Source organism: Humulus lupulus, chromosome 3 (genome assembly GCF_963169125.1).
Source record: "Humulus lupulus chromosome 3, drHumLupu1.1, whole genome shotgun sequence".
Lineage (NCBI taxonomy): Eukaryota > Viridiplantae > Streptophyta > Magnoliopsida > Rosales > Cannabaceae > Humulus > Humulus lupulus.
In genome coordinates, this window is record NC_084795.1 from 62,420,388 (window position 1) to 62,438,762 (window position 18,375).

Here is an 18,375-nt window from a genome sequence, read left to right on the forward strand (position 1 = left end):
AAAAACTTTTGTCGATTTTCTCAAATGGCTATCTTTCCAAGTATCAATAACATGTTCATTAGGGTTCGCCTATACAAATTTAGAGATAGGAAGTTAGAATGTAAAATTTTGTTAAATTAAATTAATATTTTTACTTACAAATTGGTGACGCTTAGCCGCCATCGATTTTGTGCCTTGCGTCGATGTATACTTCATTTCTTTTCTGTTTTTCTTGTTTTGGTTGGATCGCGCGATAAATTTTGGGCTCAAAAACAACTGAACAATATCTTTCCAACTCTCCTTGGAGCAATGGTCAGGTGGGGCAACTAAAACACTCTACAAATCTTCCGGATTAGAGTAATATTTTTTGAAGTGAGTATGTCTGATGTTCTTTCTCTCAAAATATCTTTTGCGCATCTCTGTGTAGATAGTTTTCATAACTCTCCCGGGTTCTGGATGGCCATCAACATTATAAAAATACTACATTAAAAATAACATGTTAGTTTAGTTTGTAAATGATTTCTACATTAAAAATTATACCACAAGAGTTGTTATAAATTTGTACCTTCATCCTTTGTACGACTTGTTCCTTAAATTGTTGAGGTATATCAGCGAAATCCAAGTAATGTCCTGGCAACAACAAAGTGACTTGGAGGCCTATCTCGCGGACAAAAGCTTGGTCCTCCAAGCCAACCACTTTGTCCGTCCTAGGATCAAGCTGAAGATCTAGTGGTTTCCCGGCATTTCGCCGTCGAATTTCAAGTGGCTTCGAATTAGCCAGGCCACGACCCTTTCTTCTCGGCACTTCAGCTATCCACATTTTCAAGAATAACCAAATTTTGAAATATTAATATTATATTTAAACATTCGTTGAGCTTGACTTTCAAGCTATGAGCAAAATTTGAAAATTATTATTAACCTGACTCGCAGGAAGATGGTACTCTACTAGGATCTGGCGGGTCTAGACCTCCACCATCTCCGCCGTGAGAGGTGGCTATATCTGCTGACATTGTACTTAGGAACAAAAATGATTAGTTAGTATTAAATTCTTAGTTAGTATCAAATATCACCAATGGAAATGAACATCATGATTACAAGTCTCATATATTATATTTTAAACAATTGTCATTATTACAAAAATATAAAAACTAAGAAGAATAATCACTATCACTGTCATCATTAATTAAATTAACATCAATCGGAGACACATGATTAACATCATCTTCACATATATCAACTAGCAATTCATCTTCTTCATCGACTTCTTCTTCGCCTAAGTCGTCATTTATGAAATTTTCATCTAATTGATCAGCAGGTGAATTTTGTATAGTGGCAATATATGTTGCAGGTTCATGAGATTCCATAACCAACTGACCGAGATCCACGGTCAACACAAAATTTGATGAGTTTATGTCATGTACGACATCAACATCTGCATCAGCTTCATCGTCCTTGATGTCCCAAATTTGACGGTGATTGACATCCTCAACAATTTTCCAGTGTCGGCCTCTAAGTAGATCATCGAGATAGAATACTTGCTTAGCTTGACTAGCAAGTATATAAGGCTCATCTTTGTACCATTCGCTACTGACGTTTATACTGGTGATATTATTTTCAGTGATTGTTTTCTTCTTGCTTGGATCAGTGTTAAACCATTTACACCTAAACAATGCAACTGAATATGCACCAGTGAAAGATAAGACCAATACATCTTGAAGCGTGCCATAATAGTTAAAACCTTCAGTTCCCGCAACAGACACTCCACTATTTTGTGTGGTGCGCTTCTGATCTCGATCATAAGCGATAAATCGAACACCGTTAACTATACAACCTTCGTAGTATGTTGCCAAGTGATCTGACCCAGATGCTAAAGCTAGCAACTCATCACCATTCTCTAAAGATCCTTGTTTGTGCAAGTCATATATCTAAATAAATTAATAAACTTATATTAGAATGATAAAAATATCATTACAAGAATAAAGGTTTAAAAATAATCTCAATTTTACCTTCTTATGAAACCACTGGCGAAAATTTTTCTTCTGTAAATGATTATGATCACCATCTAGGAATTTCAGTTTGATCTCTACTAGGTGTTCGCTGTAAATTTGAATGCTTTGACTACATTAGATAAAATAATTTGGAATAAACATAAATTTCACTTTAAAGGGAAAAATCTTACTCTAAGTAACCCTGAATTTCGGGTGAATTGTTAATGATGAACCATTCAGCCATTTCACGAGTCGCAAGATCTAGAGGCTTGAGAGTTCCCTTTGTTAGGGGACGACATTGAGATTGAAACACAGTAAGGTGTCGTGGGACATACACCTCATCTTTATTGCGATCAAGACGATTAAATTTAGTTTCAACCCCTTTGAAATACATCGAACAAAATGTCATAGCCTCATCAGCGACATAGCCTTCAGCTATTGACCCTTCAGGACGAGCTTTATTTCCCACGTAGTTCTTCAATTCTTTCATGTACCTTTCAAAAGGATACATCCATCTCATAAATACCGGTCCACCCAAAATTGCTTCTTCAGGCAAATGTAAGACCAAGTGAATCATTATATCAAAAAAAGCCGGAGGAAAGATCAACTCCATCTTGCACAATATCTGAACAAGGTCTTTTTGTGCTTCCTCCATATCTGTAACATTTATAGTCCTCGAACATAGTTGCCTGAAAAAACTACATAGTTCAGAAATGGTGGTCGATATATCTTTTGGGAGAAACTTGCGAACACCCACATACAATAATCGTTGCATTATAACATGACAATCGTGGGATTTCAACCCAATGATATTTGTTTCATTCTCGATTACTTTTTTCTTCAAATTTGAACAAAAGCCATCTGGAAATTTCACTTCTTTAATAAATCGACAAAATTGTTGTCTCTGAGCAGGAGTTAACACGTAAGAAGCATGCGGCTTCATCAACTTTCCACTCTCATCTTCATAAATCCACAATGATTCCCTTACTCCCATCTTCTTCAAATCATATCTTGCATTAGTGGTGTCCTTAGACTTATCATTGTCCAAGATTGTACCGAGGAGACTATCACAGACATTTTTTTCGACATGCATGACATCAATGTTATGTTTTAAAATGTTTGTACTCCAATAATCAAGCTCGTAGAAAATGCTTTTTTTCCTCCAATTTCTATCTTCCGCAACTCTTCTACGTTTCACACCTCCAAACTGCAAGTGTTTTCCAGGAACTTGGGGTGGAAGGTTGTTCACTTGTTCTACTATTTCCTCACAAGTAAATCGTTTCGGAGGACGTCTTCTCTCAATTTGTCCATCGAACTCAGTGTTCCTTCTCATTCGATGTGTACTGGGCAAGAATCTTCTGTGACCAACATACGATGTCTTACCGATCACTCGAATTGAAGAAGTGTCTTCATTACATGTAGGACAAGCTTTGTATCCCTGACCACTCCATCCAGACAAACTACTTCGAGCTGGAAAATCATTGACTGTCCATAAAAGGGCTGCGCGCAGCTTGAACATAGTGTTGGTCGTACTATCTCTCGTAACAGCTCCGTTAGCCCACAACTCCTTCAACTCATCCACCAATGGTCTTAGAAATACATCTATGTCCTTACCCGGTGATTTTGGACCAGGAATAAGGATGGTCAGCATCAAATTGTTGTCTTTCATACATAACCAAGGTGGAAGATTATAGTTCGCCAACACCACAGGCCACATGCTGTATGCCAGGTTCATGTTGCCAAATGGATTAAATCCATCAGCAGCTAAGCCTAAACGGACATTCCTAGGATCACTTGCAAATCCAGGATGATTGACGTCAAAGTTCTTCCACGCCGTCCCATCCACCGGGTGTCGCATCACTCCATCATCTTTCGATTTCCCAGTGTGGTGCCATAGCATGTCCTTCGCTGTAAGCCTTGAGCTGTATAGTCTTTTCAACCGGGGTGTCAATGGAAAGTAACGCATCACCTTATGTGGCACCTTTTTTCCTTTAGTTTTTTCAAAAGTAACCCATCGACTAGTTCCGCAAACTGGACATTCCTCTTTGTTTGCATGCTCTTTGTAAAATAAACAGCAATCATATTGGCACACATGAATCGACTCGTATCCCAACCCTAATTTCTTCAATCTCTTTTTAGCCTCGTAGTACGTTGATGGAATTTTATTTTCCTTCGGAAAGGAAATCTTTAACAACTTCAATAATTCATCGAATATGTTGTTAGGAATCTTCCCTCTAACTTTCAAATGTAATAGCTTAGCTAAGAAGTTAAGGGAAGAAATCCAATCACAACCAGGATACAACTCAGCTTCAATCTCCTCAAATAACTCGTCGTAATATTGACTTGCGCCACTATTGTCTACTTGCTCAGCTGTCGGTAAGAGGAAGTCCTCCACTATGGGAATCATCTCGTCAACTTCATCATCAACAACATCTAGTTCCGCTTCCCCATGATAAATCCACCTCTCATAACCTTGATAAAACCCCATATCGAATACATGTGCTTCGACAACAGGTAAAATTTCAAGCCTATTATTTATGCATCTGACACACGGACACCTAATTCTTCCATCAGAATCCTTATATTCCGAGGCCATCCTCAAAAAAGATTGTAGACCATTCCAATATTCTTGACAAGCACGATTTCTCAATGTTGTCCAAGTCTTGTCAATCGCCATCTAGAGTGTTACAAGAGTTTGTGAGTTTTAGTAATGTGAAAAGGAATGGATAACAAAAAAATTTGTTATCATTTTTTAAATCTTATGCAATATTATAATATTTTATGTTATTTTATGATGTTTTATTAGAAAATGTTATTCAAATTAGAAAAACAATTCATTCATTATTTTATTGTTAATACTTTAAACTTATCATTTCTGTGTCGATATCCCTGTAATCGATGGTTGTGGTCAACAACCATCAATCGCAAGAATACCGAGACAGAAAAAATAAATTATTATAAGATAGTAATTTTCAATTAATCATTATTAATTGTAAAAAAATTTATTAGATAATGTTATTATAAGATAAATTTTTTTTAATAATAGTTAATAATTTGTTAGATAATGTTAAATAAAATATTCAATTTCTATATTCAAATAATTTAATAATAGTTAATATTATTAATTATTTAACATTAATTATTAAATTAAATAATTAATAATACTAACTATTTAATTAATCATTATTAATTTTTAAGATTTGTATTAAATTAAATTAAATTATTCAATTAGATAATGTTATTTAATAAAAAATAAATTATTATAAGATATGTAGTAATTTTTAATTAATCATTATTAATTGTAAAAACTTGTATTAAATAAAATATTCAATTTCTATATTCAAATAATTTAATAATAGTTAATATTAGATAATAATATTTAATTAATAAATTAAAATAATTTCTTATAATAATTTATTATTTATTTAATTAATCATTATTAATTTTAAAGACTTATTTAATTAAATAATATTGAATCAAAATTTTATTATTTAATTAATTAAAAAATAAATTTTTATAAGATATGTAGTAATTTTTAATTAATCATTATTAATTGTAAAAACTTGTATTAAATAAAATATTCAATTTCTATATTCAACTAATTTAATAATAGTTAATATTATTAATTATTTAACATTAATTATTAAATTAAATAATTAATAATACTAACTATTTAATTAATCATTATTAATTTTTAAGATTTGTATTAAATTAAATTAAATTATTCAATTAGATAATGTTATTGAATAAAAAATAAAGTATTATAAGATATGTAGTAACTTTTAATTAATCATTATTAATTGTAAAAACTTGTATTAAATAAAATATTCAATTTCTATATTCAAATAATTTAATAATAGTTAATATTAGATAATAATATTTAATTAATAAATTAAAATAATTTCTTATAATAATTTATTATTTATTTAATTAATCATTATTAATTTTAAAGACTTATTTAATTAAATAATATTGAATCAAAATTTTATTATTTAATTAATTAAAAAATAAATTTTTATAAGATATGTAGTAATTTTTAATTAATCATTATTAATTGTAAAAACTTGTATTAAATAAAATATTCAATTTCTATATTCAACTAATTTAATAATAGTTAATATTATTAATTATTTAACATTAATTATTAAATTAAATAATTAATAATACTAACTATTTAATTAATAATTATTAATTTTTAAGATTTGTATTAAATTAAATTAAATTATTCAATTAGATAATGTTATTTAATAAAAAATAAATTATTATAAGATATGTAGTAATTTTTAATTAATCATTATTAATTGTAAAAACTTGTATTAAATAAAATATTCAATTTCTATATTCAACTAATTTAATAATAGTTAATATTATTAATTATTTAACATTAATTATTAAATTAAATAATTAATAATACTAACTATTTAATTAATCATTATTAATTTTTAAGATTTGTATTAAATTAAATTAAATTAAATTATTCAATTAGATAATGTTATTTAATAAAAAATAAATTATTATAAGATATGTAGTAATTTTTAATTAATCATTATTAATTGTAAAAAAATTTATTAAATAAAATTTTCAATTTCTATATTAAAATAATTTAATAATATTTAATATTATTAATTAGATAACATTAAAAATTAAATTAAATAATTAATAATATTAACTATTTAATTAACATCAATAATTTATTATTTAAAGAAAATTTTATATACCACCTTTTTCAAAATTGTGTGTTGTTAACTTCGAGAATTTTAGTTTTATTTTTTGTTCATATCAATTTTGAGTTATTTCCTACAAAATTTTAAATTATTTGTACATTATTAAAAAAGAGTTTTATTATACAAGTTAGGCTATCTCAAATGGTTGAGTGTCTTAGAATATTATCAAGCTTATATATGTAGATCTAAAAGACTAAAACATCATTATCAAGTTTCTCTTTCATTCATAATAATTAACCATTAATATATTCATGTCATAATCAAGCTTAGCAGAATAAACAGCGGCAAAGCAGGAACTGTAAATTGTATAAAAAACATATTATCAATGTTTTTTTTTTATAAAAATCCCAGTCAAATACTATAAAATAATTTATTTTATAAAAAACAGAGTAAACAAACAAACAGAATAAACAAAAAGAGTAAATAGACAAACAGAGTAAACAACGATACATACTTGAGAAAAACCCCAAAGAACCTTCAAACTTCAAACTTCAATATTGTAAACGATCCAAGTCTGAAATAAAAATACATACACACAATCAATTTTGATAAATCCATAAATAAAATTGATAAATCAACCAAGGTTTGAAAAAGAAAAATGAAAGAGTCACCTGGTTGTATAAAGCAACAAAGATAGTTCTTCCAAAATTAAAAAGGGCGCAATATAGCCCTAAAAGCAGACTTAAATCCCTAGCACAATCAAAAAAAAAATTCAAATAAGGTGTTAAAAAAAATTATAGAAGTGACGAAAAAACTCTTTAAGAATTTAATAAATTTGATTAAAATTTAAAAACTAAGAGAGGCATTTTCACAAACTCTTAGTATGTATTAAAAAACTCTTAGTTATGTATCTACTCTTAGTTTATATTATCAAATCTATAAACCTTACAAAAATCAAGTAATAATGAGAAATAACATTGAAAAATATGTGGAAAAATAAGAACATATACCCACGTAACAGAAAATAAGAAGAAATCAAATTAATCGGTATTTCTAAATCAGAGAAAAAAAGGGCCCTTAAGCAGCTCATTTATAAATTTTAAGCCATAGACCAATACGAATTTAGGAGTAACAGCACTAAATTAAACATAAATGAACAGATAAATTCAATCTATACAAAGCCCAAACTCCAAAAGTCAATAGATGAAAAAACAGAATCATAAGAAATAGTCAATAACTGAAAGCACATAAAAACACTTACACATTCCACTAAAAGACATAACCACAAACACATTAGACTGAAGTCTATAAAATTCATTAGCCATCTTCTTTGCTTTCTTAGTAATTAAAACAATGTCTATTCAAAGTAAAATCCAGATTAATACATAACAGAAAGAATCAGTATAGATATAGGGATATAAATATATACACACACTGTCCATGCTCCAATCGAGCTAAATAATTTATTTTTTTAAAATCCAAGTGAAAAAAAGTGAGTGACATATGATTCTTACCAAATCTTATCTGTCTCTGACTCTATGAAACACAGATTGTGAAGTAAGAAATGTTTGAGCAAGAAACCCAAATCTCAAACCTGCATAAATCAAAGGCAAAAGAAGAAAAATAAAAAATTTCAAAACCTAAAAGTAGACAAAGAAAAAGAAGACAGAAGAATCTAAAGTTCAGAAACATACAGATGAAGAAGAAGGTTGCGAGTGTGGTCAGAGGTGTGAGGTGTTTGGGAAGAGAAGGGTAAGAGTCGAGTGAGGGTAGCAGCTGAAATGGCTAATGGGGTTAGGGTTTTTATTCTAAAAACCTATTCTTTTGTGTGTAACTCTCTCGTGTCATAAACAAACAGGTCGGTTCTTTGAACCCGTTTATCAATCTTTCAATATGTTCATCCAATTCCCACAGCTCATTTATACATCACCGGCGGGGTCCGCCGGTATTACCCCGCCGGTAATACATCATCGGCGGAGGTCCGCCAGTATTACCCCGCCGGTAATACAACATCGGCGGAGGTCCGCCGGTATTACCCCGCCGGAATTAACTATTACCGGCGGGTCCCGCCGGTATTACCATAACCCGCCGCCCCCGGTCCTGCCGCTATATCCCTTATCCCGCCGGTAAAATGGCCGCCGGTATTAAATTTAAAGATCAGTTACCTGCATTTTGTATTAGCGGCGGACCCAGTACTCCGCTGCTAATATACTGCACATTACCGGCGGACTAACTCCGCCGGTAATAATTCTGCCTCTAAAAACTATATTTCTTGTAGTGATGATATTTAAGATGAAAGAAGATATTTGAACAAGAACAATCCATAAACTTTGTTGCATAAAATGGGAAATCAACATACAAAATAAATACTATCTAGTTTCATATTGTTTTATCATCACCTTAATAATCTTAAAAAGATTAGAAACTCATAACTAGAATAGCAAATACACACTAAAAATTACAAACATAAATAGGAAAATTTGGAGGAGAAACCCCCAAATTGTTCCTCTAAAAATACATAGAAAAATAACCAAAAAGAAGAAGAAGATGAAGAGAATAGAGAGGTTTTGAAATGTGTAGAACTTGTAGTATGGTAACCTCCCCCAAAATTAGGCACCCAACTCCCTTATTTATAGCCAAAAAAATGTTATTAAAATAATCAATTTAAATTAATTAAATTGATTAAATTAATTGAATTAATTATAATATGGCAAATATGGGTCAATTATAGGGTGTAATGATGATGTTTTAGGGTAAAATGTGTAGAAAAGTTTGGGTAAAAAGTGGTATTTTTAGACATAAGGGGACAGGGATGGTTTTGGGCAATTTATGGGCTCAAGACAATTGTGGCTGCTGGCAGGTTTCGGCTGGAAGTGGCTGGGTTGGAACCGTGGGCTTCTGGAAGGAGCTGCTGAAGGCTGAGGAAATGCTGGAGCATAGAAGAGGTGCCAGGCGGAATGGCTAGGAGAGCTGCAGGGGCCAGGCGGCTGGGAAGGAGTTGGGCCCTGGTGTTGGTTCGGCCCAATGTGGAGAAGGTGAAGGCTTGGCTGGTGAGATAAGGGGTGCACGTGGAGATCGGCGTGTGGTCTTGGCTGGGGGTTCGGTTGGTGCAAGGGAAGCCAGGAGAATGGGCTTCAGGAGGCAACTGCATATGGGCCGGTTTGGGCTTGGGCAGAAGTTGCTGAAGGCAGGGGAGGCACCGGCCTGGCGTGGTGGGCTGGCCCAGTAGCTGGAGAGCTTCTGGCTTGGGTCAAGAGGTTGGCTTTGGGTCTTTTGTTTTCACATTTGCCACAATTTTTCTTTCTTTTTCTTGGCTTTCAAGAGCTAAAAAATACAACAAATCTCCTATTAAAAAAACATAAATTAAATTAAAACTAAATATGTTCATTAATCAAATATACAACATAAGTTCCATGACAATATTAAATAAAACTTAATTTATATTTAACATTTAAGTTCAAAATTACATCTTTTTACTCCTAACTTAATAATATTAACTTTAAATAATTAAACTATACATTTTACAACAAAATATCTATAAAAACACACAAAAATATATAAAATCAAAATAAAGCCAATAAATTAAAAATTACTTTAAAACTTAATAAATCAATTAAAAACTCAAGAATTAAGCAACTTTTAGAACATGAAAAGTAGTAAAATAACTCTATTTTGTAGAGTTATCACACCCCCAAACTTAATATTTTGTTAGTCCTCGAGCAAAAGAAAAATTAAAAACACACACAATTTTTTTTTAATTGGTGATGTCAAATGTTTAACTCAAAAATTACATAATGGAAATAATTCAAAGAAAATCACAAATAAAAGTAAAGCTTATGTAATCAATTTGAAAAGTTAAAATTGTTTTCAAAATAGATACTTAACATACAAACACAAAAACATCAAATCATCATGTGAACATTTAGACAAGCTTATGCAAACAAAAATAAATTAAATCTCAAGAGATAATCAAGCAAATTCTAGGATTTTAAAAAAAAAATTTAGAGATTTAAAGAATTTAATATTTAAATAAACTATATCCAAATATCACAAATTCGAATAGAATAGAGTAGTGACATATTATGACAAATATATATTTAAACAAAACTAACTTTAAAAATTAAAAGTAAAGCTTAATAATTATTTATATATTTCTAAGAACTAATAACAATTTCAATCATAATTCTTATCATTAGAAAATGAAAAATCACCAATATTTTTTCAAACAAAACAAAGAAAATAATTTTTTTTGACAATATATAACAAATGAAAATCACATAAAAACAAATAAAGAAAATAAATTTTTTTTGGAATTTTAGAACAATTGAAAAACATGCAAAAACACAAAGAAAACACACATACACATTACCCCCAAACTTAAATGAAACATTGTCCTCAATGTTTAATAAAATAGAAAAGATTAAGAACTACTCCCTTTGAGGAATGCTTCCTTGATTTGTCTCCTTTGTTTTCGTCTCTTCTTTTTTCTTTTTGGGCAAGAAGTTTCCTTCTAGGTTTTTATAAAAAACATGAAAGAAAGACACACAACAACAAGTGAAATATAAAATGAAACATAAAAAGTATGGGTTGCCTCCCACAAAGCATTTTAGTTTATAGTCTTTAGCTCGACTAATATTCTTTTTTTTCTTTTAACCTACACCCAATCGATGGTGTAGAATTTCATTAGTAGGGTGAGTTATGACTTTGATGCAAATGCCATAAATAATAATTGATAACATCGCACCTACAAGAAAATTAGAAATATGCAGTTTTAATGGAATATCAATAAAATAAGAAAATTGCATATCTATATTAGGTTCCTTTTCATTTTGAGTAAATATACAAATTTGTTCAATTATGGGCTCTTGAGATATGATTATATCTTTTTCATTTTCTTCATGAGTCTCAAGAATTATTTTATCCAACTCTTTTGTTTCATCAGGGGGTTGGATGCATATTACAAGTTCTTCAACAACTTCATTCTCTTTTTCACTTTCAATTTGACTATTTTGATTGGAAATGAGTTGGTTGGGATAAACTTGTTTTTCCGACTCTATAACAGTTGCAAGTTGTCCTACTATTGTCTCAATTTTTGAGATCGACTAAGACTGGGCTAGTAAATTTTGGTAGGTTGATTGCATGAACTGTTGTAGGGTAACCTCTAAAGATGGACTCATTTCTTGTTGAATGGGATATGATAGGCCGGATTGGGCATGACTTGGATTAGGCATGTTGAATTCATGCCCTTGATTCATTTGAGATTGGGTATGACTCCATGAAAATTTTGGATTATAGGTGGGGGTAAAATGGATATCAAAAGATTCATGCATCATATACATATCATTAGTTTCTCCATAATTTAAATTTGAGTGCTCATAATAGTTGTACTCAGAATTCCAACTATAGTTAAAATGATCCATATGGTAAACTAAATGACAAACTAATAATTTTTTTTTAAATGACAATTAAGGTAAAAAGAAAAATAAAATAAAATTAAGAGAACAAAAACAATGTTAAGATATTAAACAATTACATGATAATATGATAAAAGACAAAGAAAAATAAGATAAAATTAAGTAAGATTATCAAAAATTAGGCAAGAGTAGGGAGGCATAGCATGCCATCAACCATAACAAAAAGAAGGTAAAAATTAGGAGGCACAAGTGCCATCAATTAAAACATAAAATAAAAGACTAGGAGGCAAAATTGCCATCAACTAGTAACTTGCAAAAATAAAAATAACAACAAGATAAATTACAACAAAATTATAACAAAATTAGGAGGCACAAGTGCCATCGACTATAAAAATTAAAAGGATAGATAGGAGGCACAAGTGCCGTCAACTATAAAAATTAAAAAGATAGATAGGAGGCACAAGTGCCGTCAACTAAAAAAACAATAAATATAGAAATATAAGTATAATTTTTTTTATGGGTGGTAGAACCGTCCCAAATTTTCTTTTTATCTTTTTTTTTTTAGATTTTATATAAATATATATGTTTTTAGTTTTTTTAAGTGCAAAAATTAAATTAACTAGTAGAAGAATTCACTAACCTTGAGATAAATTTCGTTTCTTTTCTCTTGCAACTCCCCAGCAACGGCGCCAAAAACTAGATGGACACAAAACGGCTATGTTTTAAATATTTATAACTCGCAAGCGCACGAATCGTATATGAAATATAGTGTTCGTGTAAGCATGAGATCGAACCCAAAGGAGTTGCATAAAATTAAAAAGAAAACTATTTTAAATCAAAATTAACAAATTCTAACCTAGCTCCAAAGATTAATAATGAGAGTTTTGTATAATGAAAATAAAATAAAAGACAATAATAAAGATATTAACGACAAATATATAAACATAAATTAAAAGTAAGAATCAAGATGGTAAAAGAAAGATTATTAAGATAATAGAATCCACAAAATATAAGTTCAATAATATTTATAAGTACATTGATTCCCAAGTTTTAGTGATAGTTAAAATTAATCAAACCATCACTTATTCAAATTAGATATTCTATTTAAGAACAAGTTTTTATAAAAATATAGGATCTATCTTCACTTTTAAAAATTATAATTTCAAAGCATTTAGTGTAAATCAATCTAATGAAATAACAAATAAATCAATGAACATTATTTATAAAGCAAAACTTAATATTTTTGTTCTAAGCATGGATGTGTACAATTTAATGACACATCTTACACAAAGAATATTATGCTTTTGCACTAATGAAGAACAAAGTGTAAATATGTGCTAACAATCCAAAATACATGATATTTAAGATGAAAGAAGATATTTGAACAAGAACAATCCATAAACTTTGTTGCATAAAATGGGAAATCAACATACAAAATAAATACTATCTAGTTACATATTGTTTCATCATCACCTTAATAATCTTAAAAAGATTAGAAACTCATAACTAAAATAGCAAATACACACTAAAAATTACAAACATAAATAGGAAAATTTGGAGGAGAAACCCCCAAATTGTTCATCTAAAAATACATAGAAAAATAACCAAAAAGAAGAAGAAGATGAAGAGAATAGAGAGGTTTTGAAATGTGTAGAACTTGTAGTATGGTAACCTCCCCCAAAATTAGGCACCCAACTCCCTTATTTATAGCCAAAAAAATGTTATTAAAATAATCAATTTAAATTAATTGAATTAATTATAATATGGAAAATAGGGGTAAATTATAGGGTGTAATGATGATATTTTGGGGTAAAATGTGTAGAAAATTTTGGGTAAAAAGTGGTATTTTTAGACATAAGGGGACAAGGATGCTTTTGGGCATTTTATGGGCTCAAGACAATTGTGGCTGCTGGCAGGATTCGGCTGGAAGTGGCTGGGTTGGAACCGTGGGTTGCTGGGATATGGGCTTCTGGAAGGAGTTGCTAAAGGCTGAGGAAATGCTGGAGCAGAGAAGAGGTGCCAGGCGGAATGGCTGGGAGAGCTACAGGGGCTAGGCGGCTGGGAAGGAGCTGGGCCCAGGTGTTAGTTCAGCCCAATGTGGAGAAGGTAAAGGCTTGGCTGGTGAGAGAGGGGGTGCACGTGGAGATCGGCGTGTGGTCTTGGCTGGGGTTTCAGTTGGTGCAAGGGAAGCCAGGCGAATGGGCTTCAGGAGGCAGCTGCATATGGGTCAGTTTGGGCCAGGGCAGAAGTTACTGAAGGCAGGGGAGGCGCGGGCCTGGCGTGGTGGGCTGGCCCAGCGGCTGGAAAGCTTTTGGCTTGGGCCAAGAGGTTGGCTTTGGGTCTTTTGTTTTCACATTTGCCACAATTTTTCTTTCTTTTTCTTGGCTTTCAAGAGTTAAAAAATACAACATATCTCCTATTAAAAAAACATAAATTAAACTAAAACTAAATATTTTCATTCATCAAATATACTACATAAGTTCCATGAAAATATTAATTAAAACTTTATTTATATTTAACATTTAAGTTTAAAATTACATCTTTTTACTCCTAACCGAACAATATTAATTTTAAATAATTAAACTATACATTTTACAACAAAATAACTATAAAAACACACAAAAATATATAAAATCAAAACAAACCCAATAAATTAAAAATTACTTTAAAACTTAATAAATCAATTAGAAACTCAAGAATTAAGCAACTTTTAGAACATAAAAAGTGGTCAAATAACTCTATTTTGTAGAGTTATCAGGCATAGCCTAGCTACCCATCACACCCTCTCTCCTGCTTTGGAAATGACTAAAATGCCCTTGCCCCTTTTAACTCACTTCTAATACACTCAAGGGCCCTTTGGTAATTTCACTCTCCAAATTTAACCAAATTTTTACCCTATCATTTTTAAATATGTCCAAGCTAAAATAAAATAAATGTTACCAAAAATAAATTTTGTCACATATCACATAATTTTGGTAATTTACTCAAATTGACCAAAATGCCCTTAGAGGCTCGGGCAAGAATTTTCATTCTTAAACCCGGTAGATTGGAATTAAATCATCAATCAATTTTTCTTAAATTTACTGGCTCGACTATACGATCCCAGTTGCCAAATATTTTATGCCATAGTATTCCTCCTTTTACCTAATCCGAGATTTTTCCTTTATTAGGGTTTGCCCCTCGGTCCAAGACTAATTTTCTTTTCATAGGCCTAACCCCTTTATCAAATTAGCACAACGGCTATAAAATTCACAAAATAACATAATTTCACAAAATATTATTTATCAAAATAATATTTCACAAAATTCTTCACTGGCTCCAACCGGCTACTAACGGTGTTCAAAATACGAGATGTTACAAAGACAAAGCACTTTTAGAGGGAACTCAAGAAAGAAGTACAACTCACAAACCAGATTCAACAACTCATTTTCAAAATCAAACAGGGGACATTCAAGGTCCAAATCTAGAGGAAGGGACACACGCAAGTGTTATCACTGTGGAAGAATTGGTCACATCAAAAGAATCTGCCATGAGTTTTAAAAAAATGACGATAGAGGAAACACCACAAGATACTACAGTTGTAGTAGAGGAACAAGACTCTTCTGATGGGGAAATGTTTGCTATAACTTTTGAATGATATTCAGAAGAATGGATACTAGATTCGGGGTGTACCTTTCATATGTGCCCTCGACTTGACTGGTTCCAAGATTATCACGAAGTTTCAAATGGAAGACTTTTCACGGGGAATGATCAATCATGTAAAGTTCATGGCATTGGTACTGTATCAATTAAACACTTTGATGGGTTAATAAGAACTTTGGAGAAAGTATGAAACATTCCTGATCTTAAAAGAAATCTGATTTCATTGAGTATCTTGGATGATGAAGTACTATCATATAAGGCAAAAAAAGGTCAACTCAGAGTTAGCAAGGGATCTTTGGTCATCATGAAGGGCTGTAAGAAGCATGGGCTGTATGTTTTGAATGGAGCACCTGTAAGTAATGGTGAGGCTGATGTGGTACAAGCTGAAGAAAAGGACACATAATTATGGCATAGGAGATTTGCTCATTTAAATGAAACTGGTTTAAGGGAATTATCAAAACAAGGGCTACTCGGGAAAACAAAGGTCAATAAATTGAAATTTTGTGAGACATGTGTTAGGGGAAAACAACACATATTGAAATTCACCACAGGAAAGCATAAATCAACTAGACCTCTTGAATATGTTCACATTGACTTGCGGGGGCCTAGCAGAATTCAAACTCACGGTGGAAACAGGTTTTTCTTATCCATTGTTGATGACTTTAGTAGAAAATTTTTGGTCTATTTACTTAAACATAAAAATGATTGTTTCATTAAATTTAAAAACTAGAAAATTTTAATGGAAAATCAAACTAGCTCTAAACTAAAAGTGCTTAGGACTAATAATGGTTTGGAATTTATTAATATTGAATTTGACAATTTTTGTGCTGAAAATGGTATATTGAGGCATAGAACAATTAGAGATACCCCTCAGGAAAATGGAGTTGCTGAGATGATGAATTGAACATTGCTAGATAAAGTTAGGTGCATGCTCATAGATTCGGGTCTGTCAAAAAGTTTCTGGGGTAAAAGCTGTCATTACTACATGTTATATTATTAATAGGAGTCCTTGTAGAGCCATTAACATGATTACATTAGAAGAAAAATGGCCAGGTTGTGCACCTAGTTTATCTCATTTAAAACCATTTGGTTGTTCTACATATTCGGGACAAACTTGATGCTAGATCATTAAAATGTGTTTTTCTTGGATATCAAGAAGGGTCAAAAGGATATAGATTGTGGTTAAAATTTGAACCTGGTTTTAAAATTATTTCTAGTGGAGATGTTATCTTTAATGAATTTGATATGCCTTGCTTGATTGAAGAGAAAGTCTCTGTGAGTGCAGGAAATAAAGGAAACACAGCAACTGACATTGAGCTGAAACAATCTATAAACAAGAAAGAAATAACAATTGAGTATGTGCAATTTGATCAAGAAAACACATCAGAAGTTCCTACTGAAACTAAAATTCAGAAGCCTACTGGAAATTATCTTTTGAATTATCAATTAGCAAGGGACAAGGAGAGAAGAATGATACGACCACCAACTAGATTTGGAGAGGTAGATGTTATGCTCACAACTTAAAAAACCTTCATTGAAATAGAGCCTAGAACTTATCAAGAAGCCATAACCAGTCATGAAGCTACTAGGTGGAAGGAAGCTATGATTGAAGAAATGTCATCACTCCAGAGAAACAAAACATGGTTGCTAGTGCCTGAGCCTGAAGGAAAGAGAGTCATCGAATGTAAATGGATTTATAAAGTAATGGAAGGAGTAACCCCATAAGAACCAAAGAGATATAAAGCAAGGTTAGTTGCAAAAGGTTTTACTCAAGTTGAGTGGTTGGATTACACATAAATAATTTCACCTATTGTTAAATTTAAAACCATTAGAATGATGTTAGCCATAGTCACACAATTTGATCTTGAAGTTGAGCAACTAGATGTTAAAACAACTTTCCTTAATAGTACTCTTGATGAAGAAATGTACATGAACCAACCAAAAGGGTTTAAGGTGGAAGTTAAGAAAGAAAATTTGGTTTGTCTGCTCAAAAGATCATTATATGGACTAAAGCAAAGTCCAAGACAATGGTACAAACAGTTCGACTCTTTTGTTACCGAAACAGGATTTACAAGATCAAGGTTGATACATGCTTATATTTCAAAGATGTGGGAACTCAGGAAACAATTTTTTTTATTGATTTATGTTGATGATATGCTCATAATGAGCAAAGACTTCAGGCAGATAAACGAGCTTAAAAAGGATCTCAAGAGTGAGTTTAATATGAAAGACTTAGGATCTGCTTCAAGAATACTTGGGATAAACATACAAAGGTGTAGAAGCAAAGGTATCATGAAACTTTCTCAATCAAAATAATTAGAGAAAGTTCTTAAAGGACTAAACATGTCTGACTGTGAAGAAGTTGAAATACCACTGGCTATTCATTTCAAACTCACAGCAACACAAGCACCAAAGAATGATAATGAAAGGTTTGAAACGGCAAGAATCCATATTCCATGGCTCTTCGTTCTTTGATGTATTCAATGGTTGGTAAACAACTAGATTTGACTTTTGCTCTAAGTGTTCTTAGTAGATTTATGTCCAACCTTGGTGTTGAACATTGGAAGGGACTAAAATGGCTCTTGAGGTATATTAAAGGCACAATAGATTATGGTTTAATCTATAAGTAGGTTGAAGATAAGTTTATTGTAGAAGGTTTTGTCGACTCTGATTTTGCTTCCAACAAGG

The 18,375-nt window shown here is 31.3% G+C and overlaps 1 long non-coding RNA gene across 1 annotated transcript; it reads right to left on the reverse strand.

Moving 5' to 3' along the window:
- Positions 1-550: 550 nt before the first annotated feature.
- Positions 551-7,373, reverse strand: LOC133821161 (uncharacterized). Its single transcript, XR_009887349.1, has 3 exons — positions 7,146-7,373; positions 899-993; positions 551-789 (listed from the first exon to the last, which is right to left on the reverse strand). It is a non-coding gene; the product is annotated as an uncharacterized LOC133821161 (long non-coding RNA).
- Positions 7,374-18,375: the final 11,002 nt, after the last annotated feature.